At 48.2% G+C, this 16,789-nt stretch overlaps 1 non-coding gene and 1 pseudogene across 1 annotated transcript; one reads left to right on the top strand and one right to left on the bottom strand.

Moving 5' to 3' along the window:
- LOC100448280 (nuclear RNA export factor 3-like) overlaps positions 1-7,160 on the top strand; it is a 117,868-nt pseudogene extending 110,708 nt beyond the window's left edge.
- LOC112130262 (U6 spliceosomal RNA) lies at positions 2,232-2,338 on the bottom strand. The gene has a single exon (XR_002912533.1). It is a non-coding gene; the product is annotated as a U6 spliceosomal RNA (small nuclear RNA).
- Positions 7,161-16,789: the final 9,629 nt, after the last annotated feature.

The raw sequence follows: 16,789 nt of genomic DNA, 5'->3' as shown, positions 1-16,789 counted from the left end.
GGAGGGTTGCTGGAGAAGGCAAGGGCAGGTGCGAGGCCCCTTTAACAAGATGGAGTTCTAACAAGGAATTCAACCTACAAAGACAGAGAGAGGAATGTCCTAGGAGTCAGAGAAGACCTGACTACCCATTCTCACTGATACCTGACATCCAGGGAGCTATTGCTTTTCTTTTTTCTCTTTTTCGAGATAGGGTCTTGCTCTGTCACCCAGGCTGGAATGCAGTGGTGCGATCATGGCTCATTGCAACCTCTGCCTCCCGGGTTCAAGCAATTTTCCCGCCTCAGCTTCCTGAGTAGCTGGGATTACAGGCATGCACCAACGTGCCTGGCTGCATAGTTGCCCACAGCCTGGGCAACAAAAAAAAAACAAAAAAAGAAACCCTGTTTGTCCTTTTACGTCAATGTTTTAATTTATGGAAAACTGGAAAACAGCCCTTTAAATTTAGTCAACATGTTCGCACACAGAATTTTTTTTGCAAGATTAATTTTTACAAACCTTCCACGACTTGTTCAAACCGTGAGCTTATTCTTATCTAATTTAAAAATCACATAACCCTCTAAACTAGGTGAAAATTTACATTTACATTCTCCTGCCTTTTTAAAATCTTTTACCAAAAACATGTTTCACTCTTCTCACACACTTTCCATGTAAAACTATTTTTTCAGTAGTTTCAATCATATGTTATAATGGTAACTAGCAACTTTTACTTTTGGTGGCTTAAATTTCCTTTCACGAACCATTTCACGACTTTCTCAGACCATCTACAACATGCTTTGACTTTCTGACTTGTCCTTAACATCCCCTTTTTGAACAAACCAGTTATTTTACTTTAGAACAACAATTTACCATACAATATGCTTTCTTATAGACCAAAGAGTCTAACATGTGCACGAGTCAGTGGCTCACATGAAAGCTGCCATGGCGCAATGAAGGTGAAGGCCAGCGTGCTATCCGGCTGAGGTGGGATCCCGTGGCGTCTTTAGTCCACTGAGGGTGCACCATCTCACCTGCTGTGCTGGGTAGGCGGAGCACAACCACCTGTGGTTTTTGTTAATTAAAAAAAAATCTCTTTTCTTTATAACCTTTGCATAGATAGAGTGCATGGCTAATTCCACATGTTCCCAGGCCTTATCTAGAATCTAATGCTCCAAAGTAGGTAAATTGAACAATTTTCAAAAGCCTAAGAAGCAGTTGATGACCTTAAAGCATTGAACAAACCTAATATCTGACCTGCCTACTTTAGACTAAATGTCTTCATTTTTCCCAATAATCTTTAAAACTTTTTATTTCCCAAAGATTACTAAAGTTAAGTGAACTAAAAGGCATTAGTTTTTATTGTTCTTTCAAAATATTTGATTTAGGTGTTTATTTATTTATTTGAGATTACTGGCTTTAGGGTGGAGTCCTTGGACAAACAGGACCAGGAAAGCATGCAGTTTCTAGGGCCCAATATAATAAGTAGGCACAGCAGAAAGGCAAAACAGGTCTCCAAAAATTAAGGGTCCCATTTTTATACCAGATCCTGAATCCCAAAAAGAACAGAGCCTTAGATTTCTGAAGGGGAATCTATCAATTTCCAATTCCGATGGTTCCATGAGGAAAACAGGTTTTTTTCCAAAATGGCGTCTCTGGTGCCTCCCGTTTTTCCCAAGGAGTCCCAGGCTGTTAGAATTTGAATAAACACATTGCCGGGCACAGTGGCTCACACCTGTAATCCCAGCACTTTGGGAGGCTGAGGCGGGTGGATCACCCAAGGTCAGGAGTTCAAGACCAGCCTGGCCTACATGGCGAGACCCTGTCTCTACTAAAAATACAAAAATTAGCTGGGTGTGGTGGCAGGCGCCTGTAATCCCAACTACTCGGGAGGCTGAGGCAGGAGAGTCACTTGAACCTGGGAGGCGGAGGTTGTGGTAAGCCAAGATTGTGCCATTGCACTCCAGCCTGGGTGATAAGAGTGAAACTCCATCTCAAAAAAAATTAAAAAAAAAAGAATTTGAATATACACACACACATATATATTTTATATATTTTTTATTTTATATATATAATGTCTATTTTATTATATATATTTTATTTTATATATAGCATATATATTTTATTATATAAATATTTATATATATATTTTAATGAAAACCACAATTTCGCTTTTGGGTGCCACTCGTTTTTGCTTAGATTCACACTATTTCTTTAGTGCTAGTTAGCAGATACAGAAATGATCTTGCCAGGATGCACAAAATATGGAATGCTTCATGAATTTGCATGCCATCCTTGTGCAGGGGCCATGCTAATCTTCTCTGTATCGCTCCAATTTTAGTATATGTGCTGCTGAAGCAAGCACTACACTTTTATTTTATTTATTTTATTTTATTTTATTTATTTTTTTTGAGACAGAGTCTCGCTCTGTCGCCCAGGCCGGAGCGCAGTGGTGCAATCTTGGCTCACTGCAAGCTCCGCCTCCCAGGTTCAAGCAATTTTCCCGCCTTCCTGAATAGCTGGGATTACAGGCGTGCACCAACATGCCCAGCCAATTTTTTTTTTTTTTTTAGTAGAGACAGAGTTTTGCCATGTTGCCCAGGCTTGTCTTGAATTCCTGACCTCAAGTGATCCGCCTGCCTCAGCCTCCCCAAGTACTGGGATTACAGGCATGAGCCTGGCCAAATATCCACTTTTAATGTACCTGAGTTTTAACTATAGTGCTTGTTTTAAAAAGTCCTTTTAATCTTTTATTACCCAACCTTGGCTAGGCCAAACAGCCAATATTTCTGTGTTCTGTAAGAAACAGAGGGAAGAGAATCAACACATGGTAAAGGTGACACCAGAAAGTACTCGCTGAGTAAGCCAGGAATGGAACTCTGAACCTGGCCTGCCATTGTGAAAAGAGAAAGCAGGGCCACATGGTATTAGGAGGTTAAGCTTCCAAGGGCGTGATTGACCAGTTTGCTGGGCCGTCTTGAACAGGGGGCTTATGGGGCCCTAGGCACGCATTTTATCCGAAGGTACCCCTCTTTGTGACAGAATACAGAAAGACACAAAGCACACCAGATTCATTACAGCTTCTTAGGACCAGCCTCAGAATTCTTTTTTGTATTAATCAAAGAATTACAGAGGAGATAAACAGTGATTTTTACTGTTCATTTAACCAGTTTGCACAGAGACAGAGAGGCCAGAGTCTAACTGGTAAGAAATACTTTACCTTTTGCCAGCATGCGAGGCTTCTGGGTTCCCTTTGCCCAGGTGGCCCTAGTGACCCTGCTTGCCACACTATAGTCCTGAGGGCCAAGCCTGCGGCATCATAAAGGAAATTCTTTTTCTGTTTTATGGAACCTTAGGCAAAAGCCTCTTAGTTTTGCAACTTGTGGCCCAAGGGGTTTCGTGGGATAAGCCAATTAACATTTTTTCATTCTGGCGCCAAAGCAAAATACGTGACAAAACACAGACACTGGCCACTGTGCTTAGCACCCAATATTGAACTCGCAAGGTTCAAACTTGCCCCCAGCTGGGCCCTGTCATCTTTAACCCATTTTTAATCAGGGGGGACTTTACTGAGGGGAGGGCCTCTAACCCAATCCCATCCTTTACTCAGGTAAAATGGACCCCATTACTTATCCAAAGTCAGCTAACTGGTGCTGCAGTCTGCTTCCTTTGGATCAGGATAGTAACGAAGCTGAAAGATTAGCAGATTTAACTTTTGGGAGCCCTCATTTTAATTTTTAAATTTTTATTTATTTATTTATTTATTTTTGAGACGGTGTTTTGCTCTTGTTGCTTAGGCTGGAGTGCAATGGAGCAACCTTGGCTCACTGCAACCTCAGCCTCCTGGATTAAGATTCTCCCGCCTCAGCCTCCCAAGTAGCTGGGATTACAGGTGCGTGCCACCACACCTGGCTAATTTTTTGTACTTTTAGTAGAGGCTGAGTTTCACCATGTTGGCCAGGCTGGTCTCAAACTCCCGACCTCAGGTGATCCACCTGCCTTGGCCTTCCAAAGTGCTGGGACTATAGGCATGAGCCACTGTGCCCAGCCATTTTTATTTTTTGAGACAGAGTCTTGCTCTGTCACCCAGGTTGGAGTACAGTGATGCAATCTCCATTCACTGCAAGCTCTGCCTCCTGGGTTTAAGCAATTCTCGTGCCTCAGCCTCATAAGTAGCTGGGACTACAGGCACAAGCTACCACGCCCCACTAATTTTTGTTTTTTTAGTAGAGATGGGTTTCACCATGTTGGCCAGGCTGGTTTCGAACTCCTGAGCTCAGGTGATCCACCCACCTTAGCCTCCCAAAGTGCTGGGATTACAGGCGTGAGCCACCACGCTCAGGCAGATTTTGCCATTTCTGTAAGTCTTTGCTCCTTCCCGTGTCTAATGTATAAGCCGGAAGGAACTCAGTTTTTCAGAATTTAAGGATCCCATTTTTGGCGGGGCGCGGTGGCTCATGCCTGTAATCCCAGCACTTTGGGAGGCCGAGGCGGGCAGATCACGAGGTCAGGAGATCGAGACCATCCTGGCTAACACGGTGAAACCCCATCTCTACTGAAAATACAAAAAAAAAATTAGCCGGGCGTGGTGGCGGGCGCCTGTAGTCCCAGCTACTGGGGAGGCTGAGGCAGGAGAATGGCGTGAACCTGGGAGGTGGAGCTTGCAGTGAGCCGAGATCGCGCCACTGCACTCTAGCCTGGGCAACCAAGCGAGACTCCATCTCAAAAAAAAAAAAAAAAAAAAGGATCCCATTTTTACCTAAAATATTGGCATTACTCTCAGGTTCCCTTGATTAACTTACCCAGTAATTTTTTTTAATACCTAAGTGCACAAGAAAAACGGAACAAAGGGGTAGAACACAAATATCCCTGTTAATTTTTAAAAGCCAAATTTTACACCTCCTGCAATATTACCATTTGCTACCAGTTTCTTTCTGACCCAGTCACACGTAAGAGGCCTCTAACTGGGTCCAAGCCAGCTAATTACCAGATCAGATCCGTTCCGGAACCAGTCCAGTTTCTGCCACAGCTTCCAAACCCAGTTTGGATCAGATATTTGCTCAATGAGACTCGGAGAGCTCAAAACACAAATCTGTGGAGCTCTGAAATCCGAGAGGGAACTTACCCACAATCCCCGGCCACTCGGAGAGGTCAGTGGACACAAGTAGGTTCCGCAGGCATCTTGCGGGTTCACTCAGCACTCCTGAAGGACCCTAGAAGCTCTACTCTGGACTCCGCTTCTGACACCATCTGTTAAAAGAAAAACTTAAGCCAAATTAAATTTAAAGGGGGCCAGGTACAGTGGCTCACACCTGTAATCCCAGCACTTTGGGAGGCTGAGGTGGGCAGATCACTTGAGGTCAAGAGTTCGAGACCAGCCTGGCCAACGTGGTGAATCCCTGTCTCTACTAAAAACAGAAAAAATTAACCAGGTGTGGTGGTGAGCACCTGTAATACCAGCTACTCATAAGGCTGAGGCGGGAGAATCACTTGAATTACGAGGTGGAGGTTGCAGTGCGCAGAGATGGTGCCATTGCACTCCAGCCTGGGCCACAGAGAGAGACTCTGTCTCAAAAAAATAAAAATAAAAATAAAATAAAATAAAAATAAAAATGAAATAAAATAAATAAAAATAAAATAAAATAAAAATAAAAATAAAATAAAAATAAAAATAAAATAAAATAAAAATAAAGAAATAAAATAAAATAAAATAAAGTACATAAAATAAATAAATGTAAAGGAGTTTAACTGAACAATGAACCTCTCGCAAATCGGGCAGCTCTGAAAGTCACGGCAGATTCAGACGGACTCCTGGGGTGCCTCGTGGTCAGAACAAATTTATGGACAAGAAAAGGAAAGTGACATACAGAAATCGGAAGTGAGGTACAGAAAGAGCTGGATTGGTTACCGCTCAGCGTTTGCCTTATTTGAACACAGTTTGAATGCTCAGCAGCCTGTGAGTGGATGAAGTACAGCTGCTGGGCTGCTGGGATTGGCCAACACTCAGTGGCGGTTACAGTGCATAAAACGTAAGTTAGGCTTCCTTTTTTTTTTTTTTTTTTTTGATACGGAGTTTCCCGCTCTTGTTGACCAGGCTAGAGTGCGCAATGGCGCCATCTCGACTCACTGCAACCTCCGCCTCCCGGGTTCAAGCTATCCTCCTGCCTCGGCCTCCCGAGTAGCTGGGATTACAGGCATGAGCCACCACGTCTGGCTAATTTTGTATTTTTAGAAGAGACGGGGTTTCTCCATGTTGGTCAGGCTAGTCTCAAAGTCCCGACCTCGGGTGATTGGCGTGCCTTGGCCTCCCAAAGTGCTGGAATTACAGGCGTGAGCCACCGCGCCGGGCCTAACTTAGGTTTTCAATCTTTTGTACCTATTAAGTTAGGTTGCAGTTCATCCACAAGGACTCAAATATAGAATTACGGAGTCCTTCTCAGGCCATATTTAGTTTGCTTTAACACAAGGGTCTCAACAAACAAACACAGGGGTCTCACTATATTGCCCAGGCTGGTCTCTTAACTCCTGTTCTCAAGCAATCCTCCTGCGGCAGCCTCCTACAGTGCTGGAATTGCAGGCCTGAGCCACCACGCCGGGCCTGGACTACCCTTTTTTTCTCCCCAAGACGGAGTCCCACTCTGCCGCCCAGGCTGGAGTGCAGCGGCACAGTCTCGGCCCACTGCAACCTCCGCCTCCCGCGTTCAACCGATTCTCCCACCTCAGCCTCCCGTATAGCTGGGATTACAGGCGCCCGCCACCACGCCCTGCTAAATTTTGTATTTTTCCGTAAAGACGGGGTTTCGCCACGTTGGCCAGGCTGGTCTCGAACTCCTCACCTCGGGTGATCCTCCCAAAGTGCTGGGATTACAGGCGTGAGCCACCGTGCCCGGCCTGGACTCCTCTTAACTGGTGCTCCGATGCGAACTACCGCGCCCAGCCTGGACCCCTCTTAACGGGTGCTCTGATGCGAATTACCGCGCCCAGCCTGGACCCCTCTTAACGGGCGCCCTGATGCGAACCACCGCGCCCGGCCTGGGCCCCTCTTAATGGGCGCCCTGATGCGAACCACCGCGCCCGGCTGGACCCCTCTTAATGGGCGCCCTGATGCGAACCACCGCGCCCGGCCTGGACCCCTCTTAATGGGCGCCCTGATGCGAACCACCGCGCCCGGCCTGGACCCCTCTTAATGGGCGCCCTGATGCGAACCACCGCGCCCGGCCTGGCCCCCTCTTAACGGGCGCCCTGATGCGAACCACCGCGCCCGGCCTGGACCCCTCTTAATGGGCGCCCTGATGCGAACCACCGTGCCCGGCCTGCACCCCTCTTAATGGGCGCCCTGATGCGAACCACCGCGCCCGGCCTGGACCCCTCTTAATGGGCGCCCTGATGCGAACCACCGTGCCCGGCCTGGACCCCTCTTAATGGGCGCCCTGATGCGAACCACCGCGCCCGGCCTGGGCCCCTCTTAATGGGCGCCCTGATGCGAACCACCGCGCCCGGCCTGGGCCCCTCTTAATGGGTGCTCTGACGCCGCGGTTTCCCGAGGTCTAGCGGGCCAGATGGGCCCTGGACTTCCGGGTTGGATGAAGGGCTGTGGCTGCAGAGCTGTCTGGTGGGGGGTTGGGCGGAGCGAGGTGGTGATACTTCCAGGCAGCGGGCGAAAGGGAAACCTGTTAACTAGGGGCTCGTGGCTCGGGGGGCATCGTGACGGATACATACTGACCTGCCGCGTTGGCACCGGAAGATTGTCGCAGGACTGGACAGCAGAACTCTGAAGTTGGAATAGAGACGGCAGAAAAATTCAAAATTGTGCCGTATTCCAATTAAACAAGTTCTGATCCCTCAAAAGGGAACCAAGATGTTGGTTCCAGATGGCAAAGAAAGGTGTCGCCGGGCCCGGGGTGGATGGACCGGGAGACGCGCGCCAGCGCCTCGTGGCGCACCGAAACTCCTAAGGGACGTGCAGCGGGCGCGCAGCTCTAGAGACCTCGGTCCAGGGCGTGGCGGCGTCGGGGGGTGTGGAGACGCCGGCAGCGGAAACAGGGGTCAGGCGAGAGGGCGTGGAGTGCGCCGGGGGGGCTTCAGAGGGCGTGGGGGATGCGTGAGCAGCCGCGTCCCAGGCAGGCGGTAGGAAGTGAGCCTGGCATCGGGGTATGGTAGAGGGAGGAGGCCGCGGTGGGGGGCTTTGCAGGTAAAGAGGCCAGCCTTGCAGAGGTTAGGGATGTGGAGACCCTGAGAGCACACCTAGCGCTGCAGGTGAGGAGATCCACGCCCAGGGTGTCCCAGGTGAGAAGGTGGGCAAATGTACCCGCTTGGGGGGCAGTGGAGACAAGAAGAGGGACAGGGTCACGGGCATAGGGGCAGAGGAGATGCTCGAAGCGCCTTGTTCCACAAGAATCAACACACATAGAAAGATCGCAGGCAGGCAAAGCTGTCAGTGTGACTCACGTCTCTCTCAGGTTTGGAGATTGGAGAGGAGACTGGTTCCTGCTCTGGCTCTCCAGTGTTATCGTTTTGTTTTGTTTTCTTGAGGCAGGGTCTGGCTCTGTCGCTCAGGCTGGAGTGCTGTGTCTCCATCTCAGCTCACTGCAGTCTTGGCCTCCCAGGCTGAAGCGATCCGCCTGCCTCAGCTTCCTGAATAGCAGGGACTACAGACACGTGCCACCACACCTGGCGAATTTTTGTAGTCAGGGATCTCACCATGTTGCCCAGGGTGGTCTGGAACTCTTGAGTTAAAGCGATCTGCCTGCCTTGGCCTCTCAAAGTGCTAGGATTACAGGCGTGAGCCACTGCACATGGCCTAGCTCTTAAGTTCTTGAACCAAATCTGGGAAGAGAGAAAATGTAAGAGGCAGGGCACAGTGGCTCTTGCCTGTAATCTCGACACTTTGGAAGACCAATGTGGGCAGATCACCTACGGCCAGAAGTTCCAGACCAGCCTGGCCAACATGGCAAAACCCCATCTCTACTAAAAACACAAAAATTAGGACCGGGCGCGGTGGCTCAGGCCTGTAATCCCAGCACTTTGGGAGGCCAAGGCATGTGGATCACGAGGTCAAGAGATCGAGACCATCCTGGCCAACATGGTGAAAACCTGTTTCTACTAAAAATACAAAAATTAGCTGGGTGTGGTGGTGGGCGCCTATAGTCCCAGCTACTCGAGAGGCTGAGGCAAGAAAATCACTTGAACCCGGGAGGCGGAGGTTACAGTGAGCCGGTGAGCCGGGATCACGCCACTATACTCCAGCCTGGCACAGAGTAAGACTCCGTCTCAAAAAAAAAAAAAAAAAAATTAGCCAGGCGTGGTGGTGTATGCCTATAGTCCCAGCTACTCGGGAGGCTGAGGCAGGAGAATCACTAGAACCGGGAGACAGAGGTTGCAGTGAGCCGAGATCACACCATTGCACTCCAGCCTAGGCAACAGAGCAAGACTCCATCTCAAAAAAAAAAAAAAAAAAAAAATTAATCAGGGTGATTCAATGGGATAGGGTTCCTTAGGAGAAGCCACATTTTTCCCAGGACAGAAGCTCCCTTACCGAGAATAGCATACCCATCTGTTTTCTCTATACCCAGTTAGCGGACCAATCCCCAACTCCCACCTGCACTTATGTTACAGGAAGGAGGGCTGGAAAGGGATGGAACAATGGGTTAGTAAAAATGCTATCAGGGCATAGGAACATCCTAGCATGGTTGGGGAACATATGGAAAATCAGAGCTCTCTTTCCTGTAAGAGGCTCTATGGTAAGGAAAATTGCTTTTCCTTTGATCTTTGCAAAGATGCTGACTTATTTACTAGTGGGAAGTGACTGACCTAGGGACCTTTGGGTTTTTTTTTGAGGTTTGCGGAAATATAAATGAGAAAAAAATCTGGGGCTGGGAGCAGTGGCGTCCGCCTGTAATCCCAGCACTTGGGAGGCCGAGTTGGTGGATTGCTTGAGGCCAGGAGTTGGAGACCAGCCTGGGCAACATAGTGACACTCCATCTCTACAAAAAATACAAAAATTAGTTGGGTGCAGTGGTGTACGCCTGTAGTCCCAGCACTTTGGGAGACCGAGGTGGGAGGATTGCTTGAGCCCAGGAGGTTGAGGCTGCAGTGAGCTGTGATCACACCACTGCTCTCCAGCCTGGGTGATAGATTGAGATCCTATCGCCAGAAACAAAAAACAAAAAACAAACAAACAAACAAAAAAAGCTGCATAGAACAGCCTCAGCAGACCTTACTAACATGGTTATATAGAACAAGTTCTAAAGACAGTCCCTTACATTTTGAATTTGTTAGCTACTGAGTCATACTGAATGTTAATGATCGTAGCTAGTTTTAGGTCAAAGTGATTCCGGTCTGGCACAACAGATGAAGAAAACTGAGTTGGAGCCACACAAAATTCATGGTCTGCCTTGCCTTTTTCTTGGGACTTGAGACCGGGGCACCCCAATACCAGACACTGACACTGCGCCTTGCACAGCTAAATGTTGTTTGTTCCAGGGCATGTCCAGGACCATTCGATCCAGTCTCAGTTTTCCCACAATTCAAATTAAAAAAATGAGCCTGGCCAGCATTCGCTTTGAGACCAGCCTGGAGAACATGGCAAAACGCTGTCTCTACGAAAAATACAAGAATTAGGATTGGTTGCTCGTGTCTGTAATCCCAGCTACTTTGGAGGCTGAGGCAGAAGGATCATTTGAGCGTAGGAGGTGGAGGTTGCAGTGAGCCAAGATCCCCACGCCATTGCACTCCAACCTGGGCGACAAGAGTGAAACTGTCTCAAAAAAAAAAATAAATAAAAGAGAGAGAGAGACAGAAAAAGGAAAGGACGGGAGGGAGGAAAAGTGTACTAGCTGGCATTTTTTTTTAAATTGATTTTTAATTTTTAATTATTTATTTATTTATTTATTCTGACATAGACTCTCACTCTATCACCCAGGCTGGAGTGCAATGGCGTGATCTCAGATCACTGCAACTTCTGGCTCCCAGGTTGAAGTGATTCTCCTGCCTCAGCCTCCCAAGTAGCCAGGATTACAGGCACCCGCCACCACACTCAGCTAATTTTTTGTATTTTTAGTAGAGATGGGGTTTTGCCATATTGGCCAGGCTGGTCTCAAACTCCTGACCTCAGGTGATCCACCTGCCTTGACCTCCCAAAATACTGGGATTACAGGTGTGAGCCACCGTGCCCCGCCTAATTTTTTTTTTTTTTTTTTTTTTTAGGCTTGATCTTGCTCTGTTGCCCAGGCTGGAGTACAGTGTTGTGGTCTTGGCTCACTACAACTTCCATCTCCTGGGGTCAAACCATTCTCCTACCTCAGCCTTCTGAGTAGCTGGGAATACAGGCTCACACCACCACACCCGGCTAATATTTGCAATTTGGTAGAGATGGGGGTCTCACCATGTTGCCCCAGCTGTGTAGGACTCCTGAGCTCAAGTGAACTGCCTGCCTCAGCCTCCCAATGAGCTGGGATTACAGGCATGCATCACTGCACCTGGCTGGGCCTATAATTTTAAAAGGGTTATAAAAGCAGAGAATGAGGAGGATGACATATAGCAGGGAGGGTGGGATGCTTGAAAGTGGGGGACCCAAGGAGTGGGGAATGCGTTGCAGGGGACGGGGAGAAGCAGAAGGCATGGACGTTGTTGAGGCCAAGGTGCAGGCTGCCTTTGGCTCTCTGAAGGTTGGCTGAAAAGAACTGATAGGAGGCAGATTAGCAGGAGAAAAGGCTTACAAATGTATTTAACCTGAGCACGGGGAGAGCCAGTGATCGCCCATCCCCCAAGGGGATTCAGAAGCTTATATGTTCTCCTGGCAAACTGATTATGGGAGGGGGCTAGAGGAATTCCGTTGAGGGCAATAAAGGATGACTAGAGAGCATGAATGGGTCCTGGAAATCATTCCTATTGACAGTGATGGGATCTGTTCAGGTGTGGTTACATTCTTTGTCTCACAGGGAGGAGAAGAAAAAACAATTATTTCCCTTGGCAGGTCTGGATCTTACACAGATAAAGGCCTCTGCTTTGGGAGAGATGATGGGAGGAGGTCAGAGACCTTGAGGCTCGTTTATTTATTTATTATTATTTTTTGAGACAGAGTCTCGCTCTGTTGCCCTGGTTGGAGTGCAGTGGTGTGATCTCGGCTCACTGCAACCTCTGCCTCCCAGATTCTCCTGCCTCAGCCTCCCAAGTAGCTGGGATTATAGGCGTGTGTCACAACACCCGACTAATTTTCTTTCTCTATGTTTTTAGTAGAGACAGGGTTTTGCATGTTGGTCAGTCTGGCCTTGAACTCCTGACCTCAAGTGATCTGCCTGCCTCGGCCTCCCAAAGTACTGGGATTACAGGCATGAGCCACTGCGCCTGGCCCTTGAGGCACCTTTAACGTGCTGTATTTAGGGGTATCGGTTTCTGAGGATCATGAAGAGGGAGGACTCTAGAAGAGGGACAGGTCAAGAACTAAGAGGATGAAAGGAGGAAGACCAGACCAGGCACAGTGGCTCATGCCCATGATCCCAGCATTTGGGGTGGCCAAGACAGGAGGATTGCTTGAGGCCAGGTATTCAAGACCACCCTGCGCAACATAGGGAGACTCCGCCACTACAAACAATAAAAAATTAGCAGGGTATGGTGGTACATGCCTGAGGTCCCAGCTACTTGGGAGGGTGAGATGGGAGATTGCTTGGAGGGGCTGGGTTGTTGAGGCTGCAGTGAGCTGTGATCGTGCCACTGCATTCCAGCCTGGGTGACAGAGCAAGACCAGTCTCAAAAAATAAAAATAAAAATTAGACGTGCATGGTGGCATGTACCTGTTGGTCCTAGCTACTTGGAAGGGTGAGGTGAGAGGATCATCTGAGCCTGGGGAAATTTATTTGGGCTGCAGTGAGCTATGACTGCATCTTGGCATTCCAGCCTGGGTGATACAGCAAGACCCTGTCTGAAAGAAAGAAAGAAAGAGAGAGAGAGAGAGAAAGAAAGAAAGAAATGAAAGAGGGAGAGAGAGAGAAAGAAAGTAAAGAAAGAAAAAGAAAAGAAAAGAAAGAAGAAAACAAGGAAAGGAAGGAAAGAAAGAAAGAGAGAAAGATAGAAAGAGAGAGAGAAAGAGAGAAAGGAAGGAAGAAGGAAAGAAGGAAGGAGAGAAAGAAAGAAGGTGAGAGAGAAAGAAAGAAACAGATAAAGAGACAGAAAGAGAAAGAAAAAGAAAAGAAGGAAAGAAAAAAAGAAAAGAAAGAAAAGAAAGAAAGAGCGAGCGACCAGGCCAAGAATATGCGACAGACTGTGCTTGACGGTGAGGTATTGTTCCTCACAGGAGGGCATTAGCTGCTGGGGGCAGGGGGAGCGGGGGGCACTGCCCACAGACCCTGACCCAAACAACGGCTGAATAAAACGCACACTGACACACAGATATTCTGCTTTGCCAGTCCAGCTTAGTGTCAGTGTACGAGAATGTTTAAAATATTTACTCTGTGGCTCTTTCCATAAAATGTTGCTGACCCTGGAGGTTAAACTTTGAGCCCCACCCAGAGTCTCTAGAGCAGTCATGCTAAAAGTACCCAGTCTTTGAGGGAAGTTTGAAAGATTGGGTTCCCGGCAAAGAAGAGGGCTGAGCCAGGGCAGCTTATACTCACGGGAAGAATTCAAGGACTTGGATGCTGAATTCACCCTGGTATCCACAGGATCAAAGGTGTTCGTGGCATCACCACGATGGGTGTCCATAGACAAGGCAGGCGGGGGTTTGTGGCAACTGGGGATAGCACAAGAGTGGCCTGTAGAACAAAGGGACATTGTGGCTCATTCTTTTATTTCTTATTTTTTATTTTTAAAAATTATTATTATTATTATTATTATTTTTTTTTTTGAGACGGAGTCTCGCTCTGTTGCCAGGCTGCAGTGCAGTGGCACAGTCTCAGTTCACTGCAACCTCCCCTTCCTGGGTTCAAGCGATTCTCCTGCCTCAGCCTCCCAAGTAGCTGGGATTACAGGCACATGCCACCAGGCCCGGCTAATTTTTTTGTATTTTTAGTAGAGACGGGGTTTCACCATGTTAGCCAGGCTGGTCTTGAACTCCTGACCTCGTGATCCGCCCACCTCAGCCTCCCAAAGTGCTGGGATTACAGGCATGAGCCACTGTGCCCAGCCTAAATTATTATTATTATTATTATTTTTGAGACACAGTTTTACTCTGTCCCCAGGCTGGAGTGCAGTGGCACGATCTCGGCTCACTGCAACCTCATTGCAACCCTTCTGGGTTCAAGCAATTCTCCTGCCTCAGCCTCCCGAGTAGCTGGGATTACACCCACCTGCCACCACGCCTGGCCAATTTTTGTATTATTAGTAAAGACGGGGTTTCACCGTGTTGGCCAGGCTGGTCTCAAACTCCTGACCCCACGTGATCCGCCCACCTCGGCCTCCCAAAGTGCTGGGATTACAGGCGTGAGCCACTGCACCAGGCCTTGGGAGACTGAGGTGGGAGAATCGCTTGAACCCAGGAGGTGGAGGTTACAGTGAGCTGAGATTGCACCACTGCACTTCAACCTGGGCGACCAGAGTGAAACCCTGTCTCAAAAAAAAAAAAAAAAAAGATAAACTACTGATTCCATCTAGGGAGATATAGATGACATCAGAGAGCACATTTTATAAGAACAGATAACAACAGAGTGAGAAAAGCCCCACTGTAGGGGAATTACCCTCCCCGCCCATTCATCAGGTGAGGAAGTCGAGACCAGGAACAGTGGATACACAAGGGGTGGCTTCAGTCAATAGTTCACCCAGGGAGAAGGCTGGGTGCAGGGCCAGCGTTGGTGTCTCTACATATTCACACCCCCTGGACTGGGAATTCACACCCAGCCCCCCAGACTATGGTTCACAGACTCACACCCTAGCTGGCTGGGTGCAGTCCTCGGCCTTTTCCCTCCTGTTTCCTCTGGGAACTTCTTTTTCTCTCTCTTTTTTTTTTTTTTTTTTTGTAGAGGTGAGGGTCTCACCATGTTGGCCAGGCTGGTCTCCAACTCCTGGGCTCAAGCGATCCTCCTGCCTTGGACTCCCAAAGTGCTGGGATTACGGGCAAGAGCCACTGCGCCTGGCCGGAATTTCTCTTTTTCATCTTCCCTAAGAAATCTTGAGTCTCCGGACGGCTCAGGTTTTGATTGTACCTCCTGGGTTTTGAACTTTGTTAAATGCAACCCCAGGGAAAAATCATGCCCACACCTGGGAAGCATGCCCCTGTCTGGTCTCAGAGTCTGGGTTTTAACAGCTCCCCAGATGATTCTTATTATTCTCACGTTGGGGAAATACTGGGCTAGAAGGTGGTGAGAGGAAGACAGGATTTGATGTTAGTGAAGTCCTTCTCCAAAGATGCTAGGAAGCCGTTCTTTTTCTTTTCTTTTTTTTTTTTTTTTGAGATAGAGTCTCATTCTGTTGCCCAGGATGGAGTGCAAGGGTACAATCTCAGCTCATCACAACCTCCACCTCCCAGGTTCAAGTGATTCTCTTGCCTCAGCCTCCCGAGTAGCTGGGATTACAGGCACACACCATCACTCCCAGCTAATTTTTGTATTTTTGATAGAGACGGGGGTTTCACCATGTTGGCCAGGCTGGTCTTGAACTGCTGACCTCAGGTGATCCGCCACCTCGGCCTCCCAAAGTGCTGGGATTACAGGCATGAGCCACTGTACCCGGCCTCTGTCTCTTTCCCTTTATCTTCATCTCTGTGTCTCCCTTCCCTCTCCCTTCCTGTCTCCCTCTCTCACTTTCCTCTTCCCCTACTTTCTCTTCCTACCCCCTCCCCTTCTGTTTCTCTCTCTCTTCCAAAAATATATTTTGAAAATATACTTGGTGACAGGCACTGTTAAGGGAACTGCGACACAGTGGGGAATGACTGGGGTCCCTGCACACATTAAAGAGTGAGGTTCCATGGCCAGGTACAGTGGCTCACGCCTGTGATCCCAGCACTCTGGGAGGCCGAGTTGGGCAGATCATTTGAGGTTAGGAGTTTGAGACCAGCCTGGGCAACATGGTGAAACCCCGTCTCTACAAAGTAAATAAATAAATAAATAAATAAAAAATAAAAATTAGCCAGGTGTGGTGGTGCATGCCTGTAATCTCAGCTACTCAGGAGGCTGAGGTGTGCGAATCACTTGAACCCAGGAGGCAGAGGTTGCAGTGAGCCAAGATCATGCCACTACATTCCAGCCTGGGAGATAGAGTTAGACTCCACCTCAGGAGAAAAAAAAGAAAGAAAGAAAGAAAGCTTTATAGCAGAAAAAAACAAAGGCTTCAGATATGTCCTGATCAAAGGCTGCTGGCATTGGGAGGCTGCCAGGGAGCTAACCGGAAGTAGGATCCTGTGGCATTGTTTAGACAAACATTGGGTTTCTCTGGTTGGTCCTAAATTGAAATCAAGGTTGGGGGGTGGGTACAAAAATTAGTGAAGCTATGAGTGATGGATCAAGCTCTGGGCATTTGGGGCTGATTGCTGCAGAAATTGTGACTTGGTTTCCTGGACTGGTGGTTGTACAAGTTTTGGGGTTATGGTTCTTTTTTAATTATTTGTAGAGGCCGGGCATAGTGGCTCAAGCCTGTAATTCCAGCACTTTGGGAGGCTGAAACAGGTGGATCACCTGAGGTCAGGAGTTTGAGACCAGCCTGGCCAACATGATGAAACCCCATCTCTACTAAAAATACAAAAATTAGCCAGGTGTGGTGGTGCGTACCTGTAGTCCCAGCTACTTGGGAGGCTGAGGCAGGAGAATCACTTGAACCCAGGAGGTAGAGGTTGCAGTGAGCCGAGATCACACCACTGTACTCCAGCCTGGGCGACAAAGCGAGACTCCCT

Source organism: Pongo abelii, chromosome 20 (assembly GCF_028885655.2).
Source record: "Pongo abelii isolate AG06213 chromosome 20, NHGRI_mPonAbe1-v2.0_pri, whole genome shotgun sequence".
NCBI classification, from domain to species: domain Eukaryota; kingdom Metazoa; phylum Chordata; class Mammalia; order Primates; family Hominidae; genus Pongo; species Pongo abelii.
This window is presented reverse-complemented; position numbering and strand designations above follow the sequence as displayed.